Raw genomic sequence first — 26,637 nt, 5'->3', positions numbered from 1 at the left:
GAACGGTCCGCACCCCAAGAGGAGTGGGCAAGGAAGCGAAGGACATTGAGTTTACGGAAACATCCTACCTTCAGGAGTCTGATATGGGGCAGCTAAGTGAGCTTGTTGTCGAAAAGAAGACCTAGGAAACGAAACTGTGGAACCACAGGCAATCTTTGTGCAGCGAGATAGAGCTCTGGATCAGGGTGGACCGTAGTACGGCGACAGAAGTGGACCACCCGCGATTTTAAAAGAGAGAATTGAAACCAGTGTGAGAGGGTCCATGCAGAGGCACGCCGTATAGCCACCTGGAGCTGCCGTTCTGCAGATGGCATCGAGGAGGAACTAACCCAAATGCAGATATCATCCACATACAGGGCAGGGGCGACCAAGGGACCGACAGAGGCCTCAAGTCCATCGATAGCAACGAGGAAAAGAAGGACACTCAAGACAGAACCCTGTGGGATACCCGTCTCCTGGGTCCGTGGAGAACTAAAAGCAGTACCAACTCGAACTCTGAATGACCGATGGATCAGGAACTGGCGGATAAAAATCGGGAGTGGGCCCCGAAGACCCCACTGATGAAGGGTTAGTAAGATGTGATGGCGCCAGGCCGTGTCATAGGCCTTGCGAAGGTCAAAAAACACTGCAACCAAATGGCGGCGCTGGGAAAAAGCCTGCCGAACTGCGGATTCCAAGCGAAGTCAATGATCGATTGGAGATCGTCCCTCTCGAAAGCCACACTGGTAAGGGGACAATAGATCCCGAGATTCGACGACCCAAGTGAGCCGACGGGCTACCAGCCGTTCAAGTAACTTACAACCAACATTGGTCAAACTAATTGGCCGATAGCTGTCAACAGATAGGGGGTTCTGACCAGGCTTAAGGACAGGAACCACAATGCTATCCCTCCACTGAGAAGGGAAGTCACCCTGGAGCCAGATACGGTTAAACACCCGAAGAAGATGGTGCCGTTGTGGAGCACTGAGATGTTTAAGCAGCTGGTTATGAATGGAATCTGGGCCAGGGGCCGTATCGTGAGAAGAAGATAGAGCAGAAAGAAATTCCCATTCAGTGAAAGGTTCGTTGTAAGATTCTGACTCACAAGTGGTGAAACATAAGGTGACAGCTTCAGCCTGCTGTTTTTGATGAAGGAAAGCAGCTGGATAGGAGGCCGACGCTGATGCCACTGCAAAATGGGTCGCAAGATGTTCTGCGAGAACTAATGGGTCCGTACAAATGCCATCTGGGAGGTGAAAGCCTGGGAGCGTGGACTGCCGATGGCAACCTTGGAGAGAGCGAAGTGTAGCCCATACCCGTGACAGAGGGACAGTGGAACCAAGGGAAGAAACTAATCGATCCCAACATATCCGCTTGCCCTGTTTGATTAAATAACGGGCTTTAGCGCGAAGGCGCTTAAAGGTAGAAAGGCTGGCTACGGACGGGTGCCTCTTAAAGTGTTGCAAAGCTCGACGGCGATCACGGATGGCAATGGCAATGGCCGTACTCCACCACGGGACTTGCCGACGACGAAACTGTCCAGATGAGCGCTGGACAGCAAGGTTAGCAGCGCGAACAATCGCGTCAGACACGTCACGTAGGACGTCATCAATACAACCCGACAAAGAGGGAGAAAACTCGACCTGTGCAGTGTATAGAGGCCAATCGGCGCGGTGGAAAGACCAACGAGGTAACCTGTCCATCGGGGAGCGGGAAGGGAGCGTGATAACCAACGGGAAATGGTCACTATCACAAAGGTCGTCGTGTGGCGACCAGTGTAATGAAGGGAGGAGAGAGGGAGAAGAAAGAAAGATCAATGGCAGAAAAGGTACCATGACCAGCACTGAAATGAGTAGGGGAGCCATCATTAAGAAGGCACAGGTCGTGGTCTGCAATAAATTGGTCTATAAGAAGACCTCGTCTAGATGGAAAGGCACTGCCCCACAAAGGATGATGAGCATTAAAATCCCCAAGGAGGAGGAAGGGAGGAGGAAGTTGCTGAAGAAGGGTGGTTAAGGCAGCAGGTGTAAGAGTCCTGTCAGGAGGGAGATAAAGATTGCATACTGTGACTGCAGAGTCTAGGTGGACCCTAACAGCAACCGCTTCCAATGTAGTTTGGAGAGGAATCCACGTGCTAGCAATGTCTGTACGGACCAACGTACAAACGCCACCAGAAGCCCGCAAGGGTCAGACCCGATTTCGACAGAAAACACGGAACCCACGGAGGGTCGGTGAGTGAGCATCAGTAAAATGAGATTCCTGGAGAACCACACAAGCTGCTGAGTAGGACGAAAGAAGGGATTTCAATTCCGGAAGGTGACGATAGTAGCCATTACAATTCCATTGGAGAACCACAGAACGATGGTTTAAATGAGGGCTGAACACGCTAAATCCAGTCATACCGCCAGGTCCCCACCCGTCACCGACAAGGAGGGGGTGACATCCATAAACGACAGGTCAGAATCCGGTTGTGAAGTCGGGGAAGGGACCTCCGGTGACACCAGAGGCTCTTTGTCCTGGGACTTATGTTTCTTCTTCTTTTCAGGCTGAGATCGAGGAGGGCTGTGTGGCATAATGGAGCCAGCTGCAGCAAGATCAGGAACAGAAAGAGACCGGGCGACCTGGGGGCCGATAGACCGCGGCTCTCGCAGTCGCCGCGCTGCAGCAGACCTTTGACCTGGAAGGTGCCGGGAAGGGGCATCCCGGGAGAGGCGCCCTTGACCGGCAGACGCCGAAGGAGTGGGACACTTCTCCGGCTGGGGAGGGGGAGCAGCGCCCAGAGGAGAAGGTGTGGGAGCCGCAGGGGAGGGGGGAAGGAGAGGGGTCCGGGATGGGGGTAAGGAAGGGGGAGGAAGGGATGAAGATGTAACCAAGGCGTAACTAGATGTCATGGACACAGGGTGCAATCGTGCATATTTCTTACGGGCCTCTATGTAGCTTAAACGATCAAGGGACTTATACTCCTGTATCTTTTTTTCTTTCTTATAGACTGGGCAATCTGCTGAACGTGGAGAATGACTACCATGACAATTTACACATACAGGAGGGGGAACACAGGGACTCCCCTCATGGAGTGGACGTCCACAGTCACCACAGAGAGGGTCCTGGGAACAGCGAGAAGACATGTGGCCAAAATGCAAGCACTTAAAACACCGCATAGGAGGTGGGATGTACGGCTTCACATCACTGTGATAGACCATAATCTTAACTTTCTCAGGAAGGGTATCCCCTTCAAAGGCCAGTATAAAGGCACCAGTATCAATACGATTATCTTTAGGACCCTTCTGAACACGCCGAACAAAGTGAACACCCCGCCGTCCGAGATTGTCCCGAAGTTCCTCATCAGTTTGAAGGATGAGGTCTGTGAAAAATCACACCTTGTACCATATTTAGAAACTGGTGAGGGGTAATGGACACGGGAATTGTGCCAAGATGGGTACAGGCACGAAGGGCCGCAGATTGGGCAGCCGCAGCAGTTTTTATCAGCAACGAACCCGACCGCATCTTGCTCAGGGAGTCCACTTCGCCGAACTTGTCTTCAATGTGTTCCACAAGGAATAAAGGTTTGACACTGGTGAAAGTATCTCCATCAGTCCTGGTGCAAACTAGATAACGGGGGAAAGGTTTTGCCCCTAGACGACGGGCCTGACCCTCCTCCCAGGGGGTAGCCACGGAAGGGAAGGCCGAAGGGGCAAGAGAAGCAGCACTTGAGGAATCAGTACCACGCAGAGAGACGGCCGCAGAAGAGCAACCAGAGTTTTGGACCCGTATGCGTTTCATCTGCATAGCGTCCGCCCTGATACCACCCACTCCGATCAGGGGCTCTCCTCACGGGCGCCACCCATCCACAGCAAGGGCCGTCTGGCACGGCGGCCATTGCCGGGAGTTCCGATGCTCCAGGATGACGAGCAACCACTCCAAGGCATGCATGAGGAGGTCACAGCTCAGGTATCAGAAGTGTGATCCCTGTGTTCAGGGGGCTCAACCAAAAGGGTACATAGCGACCCCACCACACGGGCTGGCTATCGTGCTGGCTATGCACCCTAGCATCAGACAACGACGTAAAAGAAAAGGTGGAATGTACTAGGAGGGCACACGTCGGAGACACTAGGTAAGGTGCTCTTCCCCAAATGGCTCACACTACGGAAGAGAAATTTTGGAATGGAGGTCAAACCCCAGAGGGGGACCAAGGAATGCCAAAAGGAGGAGATTTTTTTTTTTTTTTTTTTTGGTAGGGTTTAAGGGCGCTCAACTGCTGAGGTCATTAGCGCCCAGTCACTGGTGTTAGAGCACAAGGAACCTGCTAAAACTCAAGGGGATGGGGGGACATCAAAAGGACCTGACAAAGATGCAGATGAAATAAGTAAAAAGGTTAAATGTCTTTGGTCAAGCCAGTTAAAGTTATAAAACGCAGAAGACGAGCAGCTGCTCGAGCGTCATCAGCTAAAACATCCGGTAAAGTAGATGACAGGGACAGGACAACACGAAATTGACTAAAACGGGGACATGACAATAAAACATGGCCCACTGTTAATGCCTGACCACAAGGGCACTGCGGGGCTGGGTCACCGGAGAGCAGGTAGCGGTGGCTAAACCGGCAATGCCCAATCCGCAACCTGGTCAGAAGGACCTCCTCGCGCCGAGATGGTCGGGAGGAAGTTGTCCAAGCAGTTGGGAGTGGTTTTACTGCCTGGAGCTTGTTTCCTTGGAGGGATGACCAAGCATCCCACCACAAGGACACAAGCCTCTTACATACATCCCCACAAACGTCAGATGACGGGACACAATGGGAGGCTGGCCGAGGCTGGAGAACTGCAGCCTTGGCTGCAGCATCCGCAGCCTCATTCCCAGGCACTCCTACATGTCCGGGGACCCACAGAAAGCTGACAGAACCGCCATTATCAGCGAAACAATGGAGGGACTGCTGTATTCGTTGAATCAAGGGATGGACCAGATAGGGAGCCCCAAGGCTCTGAAGAGCACTGAGTGAGTCAGTGCAGAGGACATACGATGAATGGCGGTGGCGGCGGGCATACTGAATGGCCTGATGGAGAGCAAAAAGCTCAGCCGTAAAGCTGGAACATTGGTCAAGGAGCCGGTATTTAAAGGTGGCGGTCCCGACGACAAAGGCACAGCCGACACAATCGTCAGTTTTGGAGCCATCGGTGTAAATAAAGGTGTGACCAGCAAGTCGAGCACGAAGTTCGACAAACCGTGAGCAATACACTGCAGCTGGAGTACCCTCCTTCGGGAGTGAGCTGAGGTCGAGATAAATACGAACCGGAGCCTGGAGCCAAGGTGGTGTCGGGCTCTCACCCTCTCTGAAGGTGGTAGGGAGGGCAAAATCCAATTGTCGAAGCAGGCGACGGAAGCGGACTACGGGGGGGCAGCAGGGCAGACACATACGACCCGTACTGACGGTCGAGAGAATCGGTGAAGAAGGGCTGGTAAGAGGGGTGGTCGGGCATAGACAACAGCCGGCAGGCGTACCGACACAGCAGTACGTCGCGCCGGTAGGTCAATGGTAACTCAGCAGCTTCAGCATAAAGACTCTCGACAGTTGGTGGATGGAGTTGAGCCGGCGTAAGAGGGATGGCCGAGCGGACGAGTAGACGAAGCTCCCATAATCCAGCTTCGATTGGACTATGGACCGATACAAGCGAAGCAGGACAGTGCGATCCGCTCCCCAAGATGAACCACTAAGGGAACGTGTACAACGGGCCGCCAAATAAGAGACGTGCAGAGACCAACAAAGTTTCCTGTCCAACATGAGCCCTAGAAACTTCGTTGTTTCCACGAATGGGAGAACAACGGGACCGAGATGTAAGGATGGCGGAAGGAACGCTTTATATCGCCAAAAGTTGATACAAACCGTCTTCTCTTCAGAGAACCGGAAGCCATTTGCCACGCTCCATGAGTAGAGGCTGTCTAGACAACGCTGGAGGCAGCGCTCCAGGAGGCATGTTCTCTGGGCACTCCAGTAGATCGCGAAGTCATCGACAAAGAGAGAGCCTGAGACATTAGGTGGAATGCAATCCATAATTGGATTGATTGCGATGGCAAAAAGGGCTACGCTCAAGACGGAGCCCTGAGGCACTCCGTTCTCCTGGAGGAAGACGTCGGACAATACGGAACCCACACGTACCCTAAACTTTCGATCCGTTAAAAAGGAGTCAATAAAAAGGGGCAGACGACCGCGTAGGCCCCACTTGTGCATAGTGCGGAGGATACCTCCTCTCCAACAGGTATCATAAGCCTTCTCCAAGTCGAAGAACACGGCTACCGTTTGGCGCCTTCGCAAAAAGTTGTTCATGATGAATGTCGACAAGGTCACAAGGTGGTCAACAGCGGAGCGGCGGCGACGAAAGCCGCATTGGACATTAGTAAGTAGTCGTCGAGATTCAAGAATCCAAACTAACCGAGCATTAACCATGCGCTCCATCACCTTACAGACACAGCTTGTAAGAGAAATGGGGCGGTAACTAGAAGGAAGGTGTCTATCCTTTCCGGGTTTGGGTATAGGAACAACAACGGCGTCACGCCAAAGCATGGGGACCTGACCTTCGGTCCAGACGCGATTGTAGGTACGAAGAAGGAAGCTTTTGCCCGCCGGAGAAAGGTGTGCCAGCATCTGAACGTGAATGGCATCTGGCCCCGGAGCAGAGGACCGGGACAGTGCAAGCGCACGTTCGAGTTCCCGCATAGTAAAGGGGGCATTGTAAGTCTCCAGATTCAGCGAGTGGAAGGAAGGTCGCCGAGCCTCGTCTGCCTCTTTCCTGGGAAGGAAGGCAGGATGGTAATGGGCGGAGCTTGAAACCTCCGCGAAAAAGCGGCCAAAGGCGTTGGAGACAGCCACAGGATCAACAAGGACCTCATTACCTGAGGTCAGGCCAGGTACTGAGGAGTGGGCCTTAATGCCCGACAGCCGGCGCAGGCTACCCCAAACAACGGAAGAGGGAGTAAAACAGGTAAAGGAGCTCGTGAAAGAGGCCCAGCAAGCTTTTTTGCTGTCTTTGATGACTCTACGGCATTGCGCTCGGAGTCATTTGTATTCAATACAATTTGCCAACGTAGGATGGCGGCGAAAGGTGCGTAAAGCACGTCGTCGAGCACGGATAGCGTCCCTACAAGCCTCGTTCCACCAGGGGACGGAAACGCGACGTGAAGAAGAAGTAGTACGAGGTATGGAACGTTCGGCAGCATTGATAATAACAGCCGTGAGGTATTCGACCTGACTGTCACAACTGGAAAAATCGCGGTCCGGAAAGGTCGCCAGGGAGGAGTAAAGTCCCCAGTCAGCTTTCAGTATGTTCCAGCGCGAAGGACGTGGGGATGGTGTGTGGTGCAGGAGACGAACGACACAGGGGAAGTGGTCGCTCGAATAGGTGTCAGAAAGGACATACCACTCGAACCGACGGGCAAGAGTGGTAGAACAGATCGCGAGGTCCAAGTGGGAGTAGGTATGAGTGGAGTCCGAGAGGAAAGTCGGGGCGCCGGTATTGAGGCAGACAAGAGTGAGATGGTTGAAGACATCCGCCAAGAGTGAGCCTCTTTGACAGGATGCAGGAGAGCCCCAAAGGGGATGATGGGCATTGAAGTCGCCAAACAATAAGAACGGCGGGGGAAGCTGATCGATCAGGTGCATCATGTCAGCCCGACTAACAGCAGATGACGGTGGAGTGTAGACGGTACAAACTGAAAAAGTAAAAGCAGAAAGAGTAATGCGGATAGCTATTGCTTGGAGTGGGGTGGTCAATGGGATGGGATGGTAATAGACATCGTCCCGAACGAGCAACATGACCCCACCATGAGCTGGGATACTGTCCACAGGGGCGAGGTCATACCGCTCCGAGGTATAGTGGGAAAAGGCAATACGGTCATTTGGGCGCAACTTGGTTTCCTGGAGACCAAGGACGAGCGGACAGTGCAGGCGGAGGAGCAGTTGTAATTCCTCCCGATTAGATCGAATACCTCTTATGTTCCAATGAAACAACGCCATTGCTAGTCAAAAAGTTGGGGGAACGAGACGGGGAAGAGCTGGTCACCTCGATGGCCGCGGAGGGCCAGGTTGCGAGGCAACAACGCTACAACTGACGGCAGGCGGATCCGGTTCCATCGACTCGTCGCCAGCTGCAGCCACTGTCCCTGATTGTGTAGGAGTGGCCGCATCATTTGCCGACAAAAGGCCGGCGGAACGCCTGGCAGCAGAGCGTCCCGGCGAAACTGAGGACGGCCGGGAGCAGCGACTCACGGATGAAGCGTCAGATGAAACGCGCCGGGGTGGAGAGGGGGATAGAGATTTCTTCTTGGAGGCCTTCTTGGAAGGCCGAGGAGGCACAGGGATGGTGGGCTGGACCCGAAGAAGGTCCTCACGCACGGGGTCCGTTTTGGAACGCCGGACCTCGGAAGCTGGGGTCCGGAACGTTTCCCCGATGGACGCCTGAGAAGAGGATCGCTTCTCAGGTGGCGTGGGGGGAGGAGGAGGAGGAAGGGTAGCCCCTGGGGCAGGGGGGGTGGGGGCCGCGGGGGAGGAGGAGTTGGAAGGGAGGGATTTGGGAGGCAGAGGCAGAGCCCCCTGACGGGCAGAGGAGGCAGATGGGGGACAGGATAGAGGTGAGGATACAGCGGAAGGAGTGGACACAACTGAGGCAAACGAAGTGGCCAGTGACACGGGATGAAGGCGGTCATACTTCTTCCTGGCCTCAGAATAAGAGAGCCGATCCAAAGTTTTGATTTCTTTTATCTTTTTCTCCTTTTGATAGGCGGGGCAGTCTGGGGACCTAGGCGAGTGGACGCCAGGACAATTAGGGCACCGAGGTGGTGGGGTGCAAGTATGTTCCTCACGAAGAGGACGTCCACAGTCGCCACAAAGGGGCTCAGCCTCACACCGGGACGACATGTGCCCAAAGGGCAAACACCTAAAACAGCGCATAGGAGGCGGGACGTAAGGTCGCACGTCGCACCGGTAGCACATCACCTTTACCTTCTCCGGGAGAACGTCCCCCTCGAAGGCGAGGATAAAGGCCCCGGTGTCGATGCGACGGTCTTTGGGGCCACGCTGGACTCGCCGGACGAAATGCACGCCGCGGCGCTCCAGGTTGGCCCTGAGCTCCTCATCAGATTGTAGCAGGAGGTCACGATGAAAAATAACCCCCTGCGTCCTATTTAGTGCCAGATGTGGGACAATGGAGACTGGGATGTCCCCTAGGCGGTCGCACGCCTGGAGTGCCGCCGATTGTGTGGCAGAGGTGGTCTTGATAAGAACGGACCCTGATCGCATCTTGCTGAGAGCCTCGATTTCCCCGAAGACGTCCTCAATGTGTTGAACAAAGAACATGGGCTTGGAGGTGGCGAACGTTCCCCCATCTGTTCGAGAACAGACCAAATAGCGGGGGAAGTACTTCGCCCCAAGCCGGCGGGCCTGTCCCTCCCCCATGGAGTGGCCAAGGGGGAAAGGGCAGGAGAACCAGAACTAGAAACGGTACCTTTTCTTTTGGAAGACTCGGCCGCAGAGCGACCTGATGCGTGTTGACGTTTCATGTGCGAAACGTCCGCCCCGATACCACCCACTCCGACCAGGGGCTCTCCCCACTGGCGCCACCCAGCCGCAGCAAGGGCCACCTGGCAGGATGACCATTGCCGGGAGTCCTGATGCCCCAAGGAGACGGGCATCTACTCCTTGGCCAACGTGGGGAGGGTGCAGCTCAGGTATCGGCAGTACGATCCCTGTGTTGTCAGGGGGCTACAACCTAGAGGGTACATGACGACCCCACCACAACGGGCTGGCTACCGTGCTGGATTTCTGGTGCCATGGAAAGTCCATCATGATTGCTGGTGCAGATGGAGATGCACTATGGGCGTAACTTGGACAACCCATCAGGCGTTTAGGCCCAATTTGAGGAATAATGGGTATGGTGACAACGCCGGTGCAATGCTGAGTGCCAAGGTCTTAGTGCACTTAGGACCAGTGGTACACCATGTAAGGTGTCCTTCCCCAAAAGGCTCGTACTTCTGTAGAATTTTGAAAAATGGAGGTCAAACCCCAAGGGGGACCATCACATTAAGGCCAAAACATTTGAGACTCCTTTTAGTCGCCTCTTACGACAGGCAGGAATACCGCGGGCCTATTCCTACCCCCGAACCCGCAGGGGGAAAAGGAGATGATTACGCAACAAAATCGGAGTGTAAAACCAACAGAACCAGGAGGATAGCAGGGGCCAACATAAGTAAGGATACCAATAGAGGGAGAGGAGAGGGCGAGGGGAAAGGGGTATGGAGGGGAAAGGAGGGGAAAGGAGGGGAAGGGAAAGGAAATGCAGCCCGGGAGAGAGAGAAGGCTGCAATGGCTCGGGGCCCCGTGCTCGCCATGCACGTATCCACAAAAGAGTTGTGGACCCCCTGGGGGGGGGGGGGGGGGCGCCAGTATTGAGACAGGCAAGATTGAGATGGTTGAAGGCATCCGCCAAGAGGGAGCCTCTCTGACAGGATGCTGGAGAGCCCCAAAGGGGATGATGGGCATTGAAGTCACCAAACAATAAAAACGGTGGAGGAAGCTGAGCGATCAGGTGCATCATGTCAGCCTGACTAACTGCAGATGACGATGGAGTGTAGACGGTACAAACGGCAAAAGTAAAGGCAGAAAGAGTACTACGGGCAGCTATTGCTTGGAGTGGGGTGCTCAATGGGATAGGATGGTAATAGACATCGTCCTGAACGAGCAACATGACCCCACCATGAGCTGGAATACTGTCCACAGGGGTGAGGTCAGACTGCTCTGAGGTATAGTGGGTAAAAGCAATTCGGTCAGTTGGGCGCAACTTGGTTTCCTGGAGACTAAGGACGAGCGGACAGTGCAGGCGGAGGAGCAGTTGTAATTGCTCCCTATTAGATCGAATACCTCATATTCCAATGTAACAAAGCCATCGCTAGTCAGAAAAAAAGGGGGAACGAAACAGGTGAAGAGCTGGTCACCTCGACGGCCGCAGGGGGCCAGGTTTCAAGGGAACAACTCTATAACCGGCAGTAGGCGGATCCTGTTCCATCGAGTCGTCGTCAGCTGCGGCCGCTTTCCCGGGTTGCGTAGGAGGGGCAGCATCATTCGCCAACGAGAGGCCAGCTGAGCGCCTGGCAGCAGAGCATCCCAGCGAAACTGAGGACGGCCGGGAGCAGCGACTCACGGATGGAGCGTCAGACGAAACGCGCCAGGGTGGAGAGGGGGATAAAGACTTCTTCTTGGAGGCCTTCTTGGAGGCCTTCTTGGAAGTCCAATGAGGCACGGGGATGGTGGGCTGGACCTGAAGAAGGTCCTCACGTGCAGGGTCGGTTTTGGAACGCCGGACATCAGAAGCCGGGGTCAGGAACATTTCCCCAATGGACGCCTGAGAAGATGATCGCTTCTCAGGCGGCGGATGGGGAGGAGGAAGGGTGGCCCCTGGGGCAGAGGGGGCAGGGGCCGCGAGGGAGGAGGATTTGGAAGGGAGGGATTTGGGAGGCAGAGGCATAGACCCCGGATGGGGTGAGGAGGTGGAGGGGGGACGGGATAGGGGTGAGGATACTGTTGAAGGAGTGGACACGACTGAGGCAAACGAAGTTGTCAACGTCACGGGATGGAGGCGGTCATACTTTTTCCTGGCCTCAGAATAAGAGGCAATCCCAAGTTTTTAATTCTTGGATCTTCTCCATCTGATACGCGGGGCAGTCTGAAGATCTAGGCGAGTGGATGCCAGGACAATTGACGCACTGAGGTGGTGGGGTGCATGTACGGTCCTCACCAAGAGGACGTCCACAATCGCCACAAAGGGGGCTCAGCCTCACACCGTGACGACATGTGCCGAAAGTGCAAACACCAAAAGCAGCGCATAGGAGGTGGGACCTAAGGTCGCACGTCACACCGGTAGCACATCACCTTCTCCGGGAGAACGTCCCCCTCGAAGGCGAGGATAAAGGCCCCGGTGTCGATGCGACAGTCTTTGGGGACTCGCTGGACGAAATGCACGCCTCAGCGCTCCAGGTTGGCCCTGAGCTCCTCATCAGATTGCAGTAGGAGGTCCCGATGAAAAATAACCCCCTGCATCCTATTCAGTGCTAGATGCGGGACAATGGACACTGGGATGTCCCCTAGTCAGTCGCACGCCTGGAGCGCCGCCAACTGAGTGGCAGAGGTGGTCTTTATATGAACGGACCCCTAACTCATTTTACCGAGGGCCTCGATTTCCCCGAAGATGTCCTCGATGTGCTGGTGCTTGACAAAGAACATGGGCTTGGAGGTGGCGAACGTCCCCCCATCGGTCCGAGAACAGACTAAATAGAGGGGGAAGTACTTCGACCCAAGCTGGCGGGCCTGTCCCTCCTCCCAGGGAGTGGCCAAGGCGGAAGGGGCAGGAGAACCAGAACCAGAGACAGTACCTTTCTTTTTAAAAGACTTGGCCGCAGAGCGACCCGATACATGTTGACATTTCATCTGCCGAACATCCGCCCCGATACCACCCACTCCGACCAGGGGCTCTCCCCACGGGCGCCACCCAGCCTCAGCAAGGGCCACCTGGCAGGATGACCGTTGCCAGGAGTCCTGATGCCCCAAGGAGATGGGCATCTACTCCTTGGCCGACATGGGGAGGGTGCAGCTCAGGTATCGCGAGTACAATTGTTATCTGATGTGCGTCCGCAATATCGAGGTGTGACGCTGGAAGTACAGCAGGAAGACAAGGCTGAACTTCCAGCGCTTTAAACACAGCATGAGGCGAGGGGTATGGGGCTTGACGTCACAGTGGTAGACCATCACCTTTACCTTCTCAGGCCATGTATCACCGTCGAAAGCCAAGATGAAGGCACCGTTGCTCTGACCCCAATGAATGCGCCAGACGAAATGAACACCTCGCCACTAAAGTGCAAAAGAAGGTCGTTGTGGAATGTAATACCCTGGACCATATTTGAACTCTTGTGAGGCGTGATAGTAACTGAAACATCCCCTAACTTGTCACAATCGAGTATGCCCGGCAGTGTGCACAGGATGCTCATTTTATCAAAACTGACCCAGAGCGCATTTTGGACAAGCCCTCCACCTCCCCTGACTTTTCCTGTAAGTGCTCTATGAAGAACTGAGGCTTCACAGACAAAAGATTCCTCATCAGCTCTTTTACATACTAGGTAGTGGGACGAATAAGCTATGCTGCCATTCTTAGCCTTTTGTTCCTCCCATGTTGTGGCCAGAGAGGTTAAAGATTTGGGGTCATACGTGTTTGCATTAAATTGAGCCCAGGAACACTGACTGCTGGTGGCTGGCCACCAGCCAGAGAAGATATGAGAAGATTTGTCACACTTCATTGCCTGTCATCCACCCTGATGCCACCAATTCCGCCTAAGAGTCCTCACACGAGCCCACCCAGCCATAGCGAGGTCCACGTGGCAGGATGGCCATTCCCGTGAGTCCTGATGCCCTGGGGAGATACGCATCTACTCCTTGGCATACATGGGGAGTTAACGGCGCAGGCATCGGCAGAGCGAACCCTGTGTTGTCAAGGGGCTACAACAAACAGGGTACATGGCAACCCCACCACAAACTGGCTACTGTGCTGGATATCAGGTGCGAAGAAGCCCATGGTGGTCGTCGGCGCAGAAAGCGACAGCATAGTGGATGGCAGAAACTGCTCCCAGGAATGTATCCTCGCCAAAGAGACAGAGTGAGCGGGACTGAAAGTGACGAAGAGAAAGCGGGCTAAAGATCTCTGCACGATGGACACGATGCACCATGGAAGGTGCCCCTTCTCCAATTGGCTCTCTTCGGGAAAATTTTGAAAAATGGATGTCAAAACCCTACAGGGGGCCATCACCTAAAGGCTGAAAGGTGTGAGACGCCTTTTAGTCTCTTCTTGCGACAGGCAAGAATACCTCACAGGGCTATTCTAATCCGGAGCCTGCAATTGGTTCTCTAAAGGTCTTTTTTCCTATAGACGGTATCTATCCAAGTAGTCGTTATGCTTCTGTATCACTACATGTCTTCTAGCCACTCCCGTTTAGCCATTTTGCACTTGTAAAAATTTTTAGATGTGTTTCCTTTCGCCTGCTTCATTTGCTGCATTTTATATTGTCTCCTTTCGTCAGTTCAGTATTTCTGATATCCATGGCTGTCTACGAGGCCTTATCTTTTTACATGTTTTATCCTCTGCTGTCTTTACCATTTCATCTCAATACCATCAGTTTCTACTATATTCCTTCGCCACGTTTTAGTTACTCGTTGCTTAATACTCCTGTATCTCCACCTCTAGTTGTTCCATGCTACCCAGATTCCTCTCTGTAGTTTCATACCTTCAGTTTTAATATATGGTTTATAAACAAATTTTTGTCAGAGTCCAACAATGCCCCAGGAAATCTCTCAGTTCAAAATCTGGTATACAGATCTACCATGTAATCAAATTTACCCTGGTGTCCAGGTCTGTACCACTTATGCAACCCTCTTTCGCGACTCCAACGAAGTTTTTTTTGTTATGGATTTAGGGCGCAAAACTGCTACAGTCATTAGCGCCCGGTCTGACTCAGGAAAAGGTAAAGGAAACAGGAAACCAGCAGCAATGGGAACTCAAAAAATTGGAGAAACTAAAAGAAGGAAAGCTTTAAAAAACCACTATAGAAAAGGGTTCGTTGTCCCCAAAAAGAGTTTCAAATGACTGACGTCATCTCACTGGCACTAATAAACTCGAGAACGCGATCGGCTGAGCGCGTGTCATCTGCTAAAATGGAAGATATATCAGGCGACAGCTGTAGACGGGCGCGTAACGGAGTAAAATAGGGGCACTCAAAAGGTGTCTTACCGTCCACAGCTGAGAGCAGTGGGGACAGAGTGGGGGAGGATCGCCGCTTAAAAGATGTCGATGGCTAAAAAGACAGTGCCCTATCCGGAGTCTAGTTAAAATTACCTCCTCCCGACGACGCGTTCGGAAGGAAGAGGTCCAAGCACAGGGAAGAGCTTTCACGTCCCGCAATTTATTATTGGGAAGTGTCGACCAATGTGCGTGCCATAAAAGAGCAACACAACGACAAAGCACTCCGTAGCTCGGTGAAGGGAATCATGCGAATAGCTGGCTAAAGAAGAGAGACTGCAGCCTTGGCCGCTATATCGGCCGCCTCATTTCCACAGATACCAACGTGTCCTGGGAGCCAGAGGAACGCCGGAGCAAGTGGAGGCAGTCCTGAATCCGGTGGACCAGAGGGAGAACAGGGTAGAGAGCTTGGAGACTGAGGAGAGCTGAGAGAATCTGAACAGATAACATACTGTATCCGCTGACGGCGACGGATGTATTGGACAGCCTGGAGAACAGCGTAAAGCTCCGCAGTATAAACCGAACACTGGTCGGGAAGCTGAAATCGATTTGGGGTGTCGCCAACAATATAGGCACTCCCTACACCTAACGATGTTTTCGAGGCATCAGTGTAAATAAATGTGGCTTCCTTCATTTGTGCACAGAGCAGCAAATGCCTGACGATAAACAGGTGGAGGGGTACCATCCTTGGGAAACTGAAAGGTCACAGAGCGGGCAGGTCCAGGGACGGAGCCAAGGCAGCGCTGTACCCCAAGTTTTCAAGATGGTTTTAGGAAAGCAGAAGGAAAGAGAATGGAGCAGTTGACGGAAGCGGAATCCCAGTGGTAGTTGGGAAGAAGGGCGGCCTGCATACCCTAAATCCAAGGAGGCGTCGAAAAAATGTCATGGGCCGGATTAGCAGGCATGGAAGACAGATGGCTAACATAACGACTCAGGACAGCTCGCCGATTGGACAGCGGAGGTTCAGCAGTCTCAGCACTAAGGCTTTTCACAGGGCTGGTGTAAAAAGCTCCAGACACTAAACGTAATCCACGGAGTCGAGACGCCGAAGAACAGACGGCCGAGCAGAGGAGTAAACAATGCTTCCATAGTCCAATTTCGAGCGCACTAAGGCGCAATAGAGGCGGAGGAGGACGACTCGGTCCGCTCCCCAGGAGGTACGATTCAGGACACGGAGGGTGTTGAGGGATCGCAGACAGCGAGCCGAAAGATATGAAACGTGGGAGGACCAGTACAGTTTTCTGTCAAACATAAGACCCAAGAATTTAGCGACGACCGAAAACGGAAGGTTGACAGGTCCTAGATGCAAGGAAGGTGCAACGAACTCCGTACAACGTCAAAAATTAACACAAACTGTCTTACTGGAAGAAAAGCGGAAGCCTGTTGCGATGCTCCAAGAGTGGAGGCAACCGAGACATCCTTTAAGACGGCGTTCAAGAAGGCTGGTCCGTTGAGAGCTGTAGTAGATCGCAAAATCGTCCACAAAGAGGGAGCCCGAGACATCAGGAAGGAGACAATCCATAATTGGATTTATGGCGATGGCAAAAAGTACAACACTCAGCACGGAGCCCTGGGGTACCCCGTTTTCTTGGGAGAAAGTACGGGAGAGAGAGTTCACCCGCACCCTAAATGTGCGCTCTGCCATGAATTCGCGAAAAAAATGGGGCAGCCGGCCTCGAAAGCCCCAAGAGAACAGTGTGCGGAGGATGCCTGTCCAACAGGTATCTTATGCTCTCTCCAGATCAAAAAATATTGCTACCGTTTGGCGCTTCCGGAGAAAATTTTTCATGATATAAGTGGAGAGAGCAACAAGATGGTCAACTGCAGAACGATGCTTTCGGAAACCGCATTGGGCAGGTGTTAGAAGACTGCGGGATTCCAGCCACCACGCTAAACGGTAATTCACCATACGCTCCAAAACCTTACAGACACCACTCGTGAGAGAAATGGGGCGATAGCTAGAGGGGAGATGTTTGTCCTTTCCAGGTTTCGGAACGGGAACGACGATAGCTTCCCGCCATCGTCTGGGAAAAGTACTGTCGGTCCAAATTCGATTATAAAGGCGAAGGAGGTAACTCAGACTATGGGTTGATAAATGCAGCAACATTTGGACATGGATACCATCCGGTCCTGGGGCGGAGGAGCGAGAAGAGGAGAGGGCATGTTGGAGTTCCCGCATGGAGAAAACAGTATTGTAGCTATCGTGATTTTGAGAGGAGAAAGCAAGATGTCGCACTTCCGCTGCACCTTTCTTCGGGAGAAACGCTGGCGGGTAATTTGAAGAGCTCGAAATCTCAGCAAAGTGCTGACCCAATGAGTTAGAAATTGCGACGGGGTCCACTAAGGTATGATGCGCGACAGTGAGCCCAGAGACCAGGGACAAACTAGGCGCGCCTGAGAACCGTCGAAGCCGACTCCAAACTTCCGAGGAGGGAGTGAAGGTGTTAAATGAGCTAATAAAGAATTTCCAGCTTGCCTTCTTGCTATCGCGGATGACGTGACGGCATCGCGCACGGAGCTGCTTATAGCGGATACATTTGGCCAAAGTAGGATGGTGACGGAAAATGCGAAGAGCACGTCGCCGCTCACGTATTGCGTCACGGCATGCCTCGTTCCACCAAGGAACTGGGGGGCGCCGGGGCAATTCGGAGGTGCGTGGTATTGAACGTTCCGCAGCTGTAAGAATAACGTCGGTAATGTGTGTGACCTCATCGTCGACGCTGGGAAAGCGACGGTCATCGAATGTCGCTAGAGACGAAAAAAAGTGTCCAATCGGCTTGGGCAAAATTCCAGCGTCGCGGGCGCATATATGGCAGTTGAGGCTGCAGTCTAAGGACACATGGAAAGTGGTCACTCGAGTGTGTATCACCAAGAGCGAACCATTCGAAGCGCCGAGCTAGCGGAACAGTACCGACCGCAAGGTCCAAATGAGAAATTTGTCGTGGAGGCAGACAAAAATGTGGGTACCCCAGTGTTGAGGCAAACTAGATCCGCTTGGCGGAAGACGTCTAGCAATAGCGAGCCACGTGGACAAGGATGTGGAGATCCCCAAAGCGGGTGGTGGGCATTGAAGTCCCCAACGAGCAAATAGGGGGGGTGGAAGCTGACCAAGAAGATGAAGGAGATCAGCTCGTGCCATTGGTGTGGACGATGGAATGTATACAGTACAAAGAGAGAACGTGTATCCAGAAAGGGAAAGACTGACGGCGACAGCTTGGAATGAACTGTTTAAGGGGATTGGTTGATAATGGAGAGTATCATGAAGAAGAATCGTGAGTCCTCCATGGGCTGGAGTGCCTTCAACAGAGGGGAGGTCATATCAGACGGACTGAAAATGAGGGAGAACAAAGCAGTCATGGGGACGCAGCTTTGTTTCCTGAATACAGAAGATGACCGGCGAGTAGGATCGTAAGAGGATCGACAATTCATCCCGATTGGCTCGAATGCCGCGGATATTCCAGTGTATAATGGACATAGGGTGAACAGAAAATGGAGGAATGTGACCAAGGGTGCTGTCAACTCAACGACTGCTCAGAGCTTGCCACCGACAGCATGGAATGGCATTCAGCCGAAGGCAGAAGATCCTGATCCATAGGTTGGTCAGGAGCAGCTCCTGCCACCAGCGATCGGCCGGTTGACCGGCCACCAGCAGTGCGCCTCGGCGACACAGAAGACTGTCTAGGGCGATTGCCGCCAGGTGGTGCTGTAGATGGGACACGCCTTGGCGGAGAAGGAGAGGAACTGGGTTTCTTTCTAGCCTTCTTGGAAGTATGATGTTTAAATGAAGGAGGAACCGATAGTTGGGAAGTTGCAGTATGTAAAAACTTTTCGCAAGTATGCTCTGTTTTCGGAGTCTGTGTCTGACTTTTGGGCTCGAGATTTAGCAGAACCCGACGAAGGGTGAGCCCGAGAGTGGGCAGGCGAAAGTGGTGAGGTTGAACGGGCGATCTTTGCGCTGGCCGATCTGACGACCGTGGCACTAAAGGTGAGGTCGCAAGTCTGCGTGGCCGCCTCCTTTGTTGGCCGAGGAGAAGCAAGGACAGTGCTGTATTTTCCTGTCTAAGGCACGGTGGGCTGTCGACTGGCGAGTAATTTTCGAGCAGCAAAGGTCGACACCTTTTCCTTCACTCTTATTTCCTGGATGAGCTTTTCGTCCTTAAAAACGGGGCAATCTCGAGAGGAAGCAGCGTCGTCACCCATACAGTTGATGCAGCGAGGGGATGGAGGTGGACAAGCACCCTCATGGGCATCCTTGCCACACGTAACACATTTGGCCGGATTGGAACAGGACTGGCTGGTGTGATTGAACCGCTGACATCGATAGCAACGCGTAGGGTCTGGGACGTAAGGGCGAACGGAAATTATCTCATAGCCTGCTTTGATTTTCGATGGGAGTTGAACTTTGTCAAATGTCAAGAAGACAGTGCGGGTTGGAATGACGTTCGTGTCAACCCTTTTCATAACTATGAACAGCCGTTACGCCCTGGTCAGACAGGTAGTGCTGAATTTCTTCGTCAGACAATCCGTCGAGGGAGCGTGTATGAACGACTCCACGCGAGGAATTTAAGGTACGGTGCGGTTCCACCCGGACAGGGAAGGTGTGAAGCAGAGGAGTACGGAGCAATTATTGTGCCTGGAGGGCACTGTTTGTTTGTAACAACAGGAAACCATTGCCGAAGAATCCCGCATGATTACCGGCGTCTCCGATGGCGCGCTCCTCCCTTGTGGGGGCCCTCTCTGAGGGCACGCCCACCTTAGGTGATTGTTCACACCTCAGGTCACACCTCCCGACACCACTTCTATTTCATTTGTAAATTTTTAACCTTCCTGCCCGAATACATGTTTTAGCATTTCACATTCTGACAATGAGTTTTTCCTGGTGACGTCCTCCTGGGTAGTCCACACCCAGAAATCCGGATGGAGGAGAGGGTGACTTACTTCCGAAGAAGGTGCCGTCATGTAACCGTACTAACGTTGTAGTTTCCTGTTGCATTCAGCTGTTTGCAGTACCAGCACAGTAAAGCATGTTTGGTCTGATAGCATTCTGTTATGAATGCACCTACAGTATGGCAGTATCACTGCGACAGCAAGCCAAAACACTGTCAAATTCACTGTTCCTGTGACACGTAACATTGCCCATGTAGGCGGCCACTCATCTCCGGCCGGCATTTGACAGTATTTATGCAATGAAACACTTTGAATTAAGTGATCTTTAATACAGAACATGCTAGTGGCCGTATCTTTTTCACCCTGTCGAAACAGAACAGTCCATGAACCTGCTGTATGCCGCTGCACACTAGCAGTACTCAGTTCTGTGTGTGGCTTTCTAGATTGAGGTGGTAATGAAAGTTATTAAAGCTCACCAGCTACAGAACAAATTAAGCTCTTAGTTCAGGCATACCAGCAGCTTGACTTAAATTTGTCGACTAAGCTGTAAACCCCTTTCAACAGGTATACAGTACGTTCGGCTACATAGTCATGATGTTTGATGTTGCCTAACTATGAAACATGCAGTAAATTAACCTTACAGATTCTGCCCTGCATTGTGCACAGTCGCGGGCCATCACTGTTTACATACTTGGCGCTACCGAGAGGGTAAGATCCTATTTGCTCACTTACAACGAGACCCGTAACTGCTGCCTAACGCAAGCTCATCCGTTCACGTCCCACGTTCGACCAACTCAGTTCGAAACACTTCGTTTAGCTCATTGTTGACGCCCCGAAATGCTTCGTGTGCGTTTTACGATGTTGACATGGAAATGAATAATGAGTATTACGTATGGTCTTAATATTTGTAATTGCTAAGTTGGTTCATGGCAGATGTGAAAGGAGGTTAATGAATGAAAGTTGACCATACCTCATTTCATTACTTTCGCCATACCAGGTACCAGTAACCATTTTAATTACTACGCAAGTTACAGAAGTTAACCCTATGACTCCCAGAGTTAGTAACGTCAATAATTTCTGCCTGACTAGCGCGTGCATGGCAAGAGGAAAGTGCATTGTGCACATACCCACCAGTAGTAGCCGAGTCCTTTTAACGATCGACCTAAGTATGCCTATGTCGATAGTTCGCGTTTTATCATCGCTGCCACTTGTAATGCCTATAGGCGGCTGCTGCTGCTGCTGCTGCAGCTGTGTGGATAATGCAGAGCTACAGGCAGGCACGGGAATCTGCCATACGGCATCCAGACTCTGCAGTGGCAAGGCAGCCACGGCGACATTCTGTTGCAGGCAGCTGGTCCCAGATACGGCATGATTGTGCTAGCTTCAGCCAGTTTTACGCTAACCTTGTTCTGTAAGGTTTATTAACTTCAATTTTATCTAGGAACATATCAGAACTCACCTGTAAATACTTTAGCTCGGCATTGCGTCAAACGCTTTCGCTAAACCGTACCCTGGCGTGAGCTTCGTTGCAGTGGAACTACATTTACAGCCATGTCAGGAAGTGTCCACTGAATAGCCAAGCAATGAAAAGGTATGGGAGCCTCCATGCACACGACTGTGTTAAGCTATGAAAAACAAGCTTCTAGGAACTGTTTAGTTGCCGAAGCAGCTATTTGCATGAAGGACCTAAGCCATGGCACATTGCGCAATTCCTTAACGGTTGTCGAGAACTATGTTCTTCGCAAGGTACTAATATCTTTGACATTATTATAGTAGTCCTGCAATACATTGTCGTCCACTATAAGGAAAGTAATTTTGATTATAGGGAACAGATATATTCAAACAAATTACGCGAATACAGCCGAGTCACCTGTCGTGCTCGCATGTCATACTATACGTAATAGCATTTTGAGAAGAGCAGGTCCAGACTACCTGCAGTAAGTTTAATATTCTTTACAATAACTCGTTTTTACTGCCCCCATCAAGTAACCTGCTAATACAACATCGTTGAGATTATCTACACAGGGTGATTGTGCATGTGAATAATTACACACTGGTACTTAACGTCTAGTTTAATTTGACATCCATTTTGTCACTAATTCGTAGTGATTGCGCGACATGTAATTATCAACTAATAATACGTTTTGACCTATGTTAATTTAATCAATGGCTTTCTCAGCATAATCCCAGTAACCGACATCGCACGTCATTAACTATTCCTTAGGATGACCAGTACCAAGGGAATGCTCTGAAAGATTTGCTCAGCTGTGTGTACGGTGCTATGCTTAACACATTGTCCCATTGGTCAAACCAATGTATGACAAGCCCTAACATCAAGGGATATTCTAGATCTTATTTACTCAAACCTGTATCATCTTTAACAGATCCTAAGAGTACCCTAATCTTGGACGAAAAGCAGATTTTACATGTCTCCCCATAATAAGACCAATACTATTTGAGATTCTACCTTCTAAAGACGAGAACTGTATTATTTGCCATCTCATTTTCGTCACTCATCCGATCCGCGGTTTGCCAACAGATCAATGGGCGCCTTATCTGTCACTAATCATTCTGAAGAAAGGTTAGTTTGAAATTAGCGAACTCAGGTGACCGACTCACATCGTCCGAGATGTACGAATGTCTTGTACAAGGCCGCACGTACGGAGACAGAGCTCTCGTGAAAGGTAAGTAATTTAGGTTGTAATTAATTGTAGTTGAACACAAATACGTTCATTAGTGTGCTCTTCTAGCTTGCCATTAAAGGTTTATTTGCGTATTCTTCCAGTAATCGAAAAACTGTTTGTTTTGGTTACATTCGACTGTTTAGGCCCAATTTTTGAACGTGCATATTTAGCGTTATACCACAAATTGAAGTGCATTTGCTAATAGTTTACTTACATATTAGTTTCCAAAACATTTAGTGTCCTTTTACATCTGCATTTAATATATTATCGTCATCACTTAGACAAGATATTTACTAATTTCCAAACTACCATGGATACTAAGTGTGTGAGCTGCAGTAGGAAAGTTAGTTCAGGAGTTTTGTGCAGCTGTTGTGACAGGTGGTTTCATTGGTGAAATTTTAGTGGCGTGGGAATTGCGCAAGCAAACTAGACTCTCCAGTTCTTTTGCAGAGGTTTGCTCAAGAGATAGGATTGTAGCTGAACAGAAGGAGAAATTAAGAGCCCATCAGGCTGATTTGGACAGAGCGAGGGAGGAACTGAAGAGATTAAGGGGGAGGAGGGTAAACAGCGGTAGGAAGTGGTAGCTGGGAACAGGGGCTAAAGAGAGAACAGCGAGTTTCCCAATTGGCACAACCAATAGATTTGCCTCGCTACCACAGTTAAGGAAGAGGCTCCAGTATTAGATGTTAAGATGCAACAGAATCTCATTAGGAAACCAACTGTTTGGAGAGAAGTAGAAAGTAAGAGGAAAGTTCTGTTGCTAGGTAGCAGCCATGGAAGGTGTGGGCCAGATTTTGCAAGAAAAATTAGGTGACAGGTACCAGGTCACAAACATTCAAGCCAAGTGCATGTCTTAGCCAGGTGGTAGATGATACAGGTTCCTTGTGCAAGGGTTTCTCAAAGCAGGATCATGTGATAGTGGGTGGAGTGGGAAACAATATTGATAGTGACCAGGGCTACAGTATTGAGTGTGACCTGGAGGAAACAGCCTCTGCACGACCCCCACCAATGTTGGGCTGGTGCCTGCTTTCGTGTGGCATGATCAGCACCAGTTTAACAGCTGTCAGGAAAGTAAATATGGAGTTTGATCAGTTGCATAGGGGGGCCACTCTCAGACATTGGCTTGGTTCCTGTAGATGCTATTGATAGGGGGGGGGGGGGGGGAGATTTCGTAAGGCATGGCTTATACCTCAATAGGAAAGGGAAGGGAAGGGAAGGGTAAACTGGCAGGGTTGTTAGCGAAATCCATAAGGGGACACTAATACTCATGGATGTATCTTTTTTAGATTAATATCAGTGTCCAATGGGAAGTTCAGGCAGGCAGGTACTGAAGAGGTCCAGAACTCCCAAGACTCACAACAGTAAAGTAAATAATAATGTTACTATATTTACCACAATATTGGCGGATTAAAGAAAAAGATTCTCAAAGTAACAAATAATGTTACCATTTTTCACCAAATTATTCCAAGATTGAATAAAGTAGCTGAGCTCCTGGTTTGTTTAGATGACATTGAATCTGATAATGTAGGAGATATACTATGCCGGTATGAGAATCACGTTGTGTCTGATACGGAAAAGGTAAATATCAGTGGTTATAAACTAGCTACACATATGAGTAGAGAGAATAAGGTGAGAGGAGTTGCCATATACGTCAAAAGTTATCACTGTGTAAAAAGCTTAGATATAAAAAATTTGTCTAGAGCAACATACAGAATCATGTGCCTGTCAACTTAAACTGAAGGAGGGCTCTTATTTTAACAGTATATAAAGGTCCCTTTCAGGAAACTCATTTACTTCTGGAAAACTTTGATACCTTCTTGTGCTTTCTGTCAGACAGGGGAAAGCAAATTATTTGTGAGGACTTCAATGTTGATTCACTGAAAGAATGCAATAGGAAGAATGATCTGGAAGTCTTGCTCAGTTCTTTTAATTTGACATCTGTCAGTTATTTTCCTACTCAGGTAGTAAAGGACAGCAGCACATTGATAACACTTATAGAGCAAGGTAAGTTTAAAAACAAATCTTTGTGCTGTTGAGAATGGCCTTTCTGATCATGGTGCCCAACTAGTTACAGTTTATGACAGATCCATTCAGTAATTCAAAACTACCCTCCACAGTTGTGCGTTCAGTTACTAACTCAATTAGAAATGTCAGGGAAAATCTTCTGCGATTTGACTAGGATGAGGAGTACAAGGAACCTGATGCTAATTTAAAATATAACTTATTTCATGATACTCTTAAGAGAACCAGGAAACTGTTTCCCCAAGAATATAGTTAAACCTAATTATAAGAAACCATGCAAAAAACCTTGGCTTACCAAAGGAATAAAAATATCTTAACCTCAAAAGGGAACTGTCTACTCTTGTTCTTAACGACCCAGAAACAGCCAAATATTAAAACTACTGTGCTACATTAAGGAAGGTTATTAAGAAGTCCAGAAACATGTGCATCATGTCAGATTAATACCCGATAAAAATCAAAACAATTTGGAATATTATTACAAAGGAGTCAGGGCAACCAAGAGTACAGGATGACGGCATTACCATCAAAGCGAATAGAAACTTAACAAGCCAGAAGTCTAAAACATTTTGAATAATCATTTTTTAAATGTTGTAGAGAAAACGGTATCTAAATTTTCATTAGAAGATGCAAGGCAGTTAATGGAAGAGGCCTTACCCACACCATTTGATATAACTGAAATTCCACCCACCTCTCCATCTGAAATTAGGAAGACGATGAACTCAAGAATAAAAGCTCACATGGAATTGATTGAATTTCCAGCACTGTAGTAAAAGTTTGTTCCCAAGAGGTAATTGGGATTCTTAGCCACAGACGTAATAACTCTCTGAAGGGTATTTTCCCAGATAGACATACTTCAGTCATTGGTAAAACACTGCATAGAAAGGGGATACATCTGATGTCAACTACCGCCCAACCTCTCTTCTGACTGCCTTCTCCAAAATTCTTGAAAAGTAATGTATTTTACAATAGCTTCACACCTTTGTAAAAAATAAAGTTTTAACGAAATGTCAGTTTGGTTTCCAGAAAGGTTTTTCAACGGAAAGTGCTATGTATACTTTCACTAATGAAATACTAAAAGCTCTGCGTAACCAGAAGTCACCCGTTGGGATTTTTGTGATCTCTCAAAGGCTTTTGATTGTGTAAATCATAGAATACTTTTAGATAATCTGAAGTACTGTGAGCTGAATGGGACAGTGCTTAAATGGTTTACATCAGACCTAACTGGAACAGTGCAGAAAGTTTAAATACGCAGTTCACATAAGATCCAAAAACCTTGTGATTTCTCAGACTCGGGAACAACCAAGAATGGGGGGGGGGGGGGGGAGACCCACAAGGTTCGGTCTTGGGGCCTCTGCTGTCTTAATATATTAATGACTTGCCTTTCTGTATTCACGAAGATAGAAAGCTGGTACTTTTTGCCAATGATAGAAGTATAGCTATGACACCCAACAGACAAGAATTAACTAATGAAATTGTGAGCGATGTTTTTTCAGAAAATCATTAAGTGGTTCTCTGCAAATAGGCTCTCAAACTTTGACAAAACATATACAGTTGTACACAGTAAATGGAATGACACCATTAACAAATATAGAAACTTCCTGGCAGATTAAAACTGCGTGCCAGACCGAGACTCGAACTCGGGACCTTTGCCTTTCACGGGCAAGCGCTCTAACAACTGAGCTGTAAATATAGACTTCGGTCAGAAATAGGTAGCTAAGGTAGAATAGTCACAATTTCTACGTGTATGCATTGATGAGGGGTTGAACTGGGAAAAACACACTGAAGATCTGCTGAAACGTTTGATTCCAGATACTTACGCTATTAAAAGTCATTGCCAATTTTTGGCGATATCCATCTCAGTAAATTAGCTTACCACGCCTATTTTCATTCTCTGCTTTCGTATGGCGTCATTCTGCGGTAACTGAGTAAAAGTGTTCATTGCACAAAAGCGTTTAATTAGAATAATTGCTGGAGCTCATCCAAGATCATCCTGCAGACACTTATTTAAAGAGCTAGGGATATATTCACTTATGAAATTTGTTAGTAACAGATCGAACGAACTCGAAAGTAATAGTGTACATAGCTACAACACTAGGAGAAAGGATGATCTTCACTACTCAAGGTTAAATCTAACTGGCTCAGAAAGGGGTAAATTACGCTGCCACAGAAGTCTGGTCACTTACCTAATAGCATCAAAAGTGATAGCCATATAGCATTTAAAAGGAAATTAAAAAATTTCTGAATGGCAA

General features: G+C 49.9%; 1 protein-coding gene across 1 annotated transcript in view; it reads right to left on the bottom strand.

The window, feature by feature from the left end:
- Positions 1-26,637, bottom strand: part of LOC124722452 (aquaporin AQPAe.a-like) — a 97,338-nt gene that overhangs the window by 57,480 nt on the left and 13,221 nt on the right. The gene's annotated exons all lie outside the window — the stretch shown is intronic.

This window comes from Schistocerca piceifrons, chromosome X (genome assembly GCF_021461385.2).
Source record: "Schistocerca piceifrons isolate TAMUIC-IGC-003096 chromosome X, iqSchPice1.1, whole genome shotgun sequence".
Lineage (NCBI taxonomy): Eukaryota > Metazoa > Arthropoda > Insecta > Orthoptera > Acrididae > Schistocerca > Schistocerca piceifrons.
This window is presented reverse-complemented; position numbering and strand designations above follow the sequence as displayed.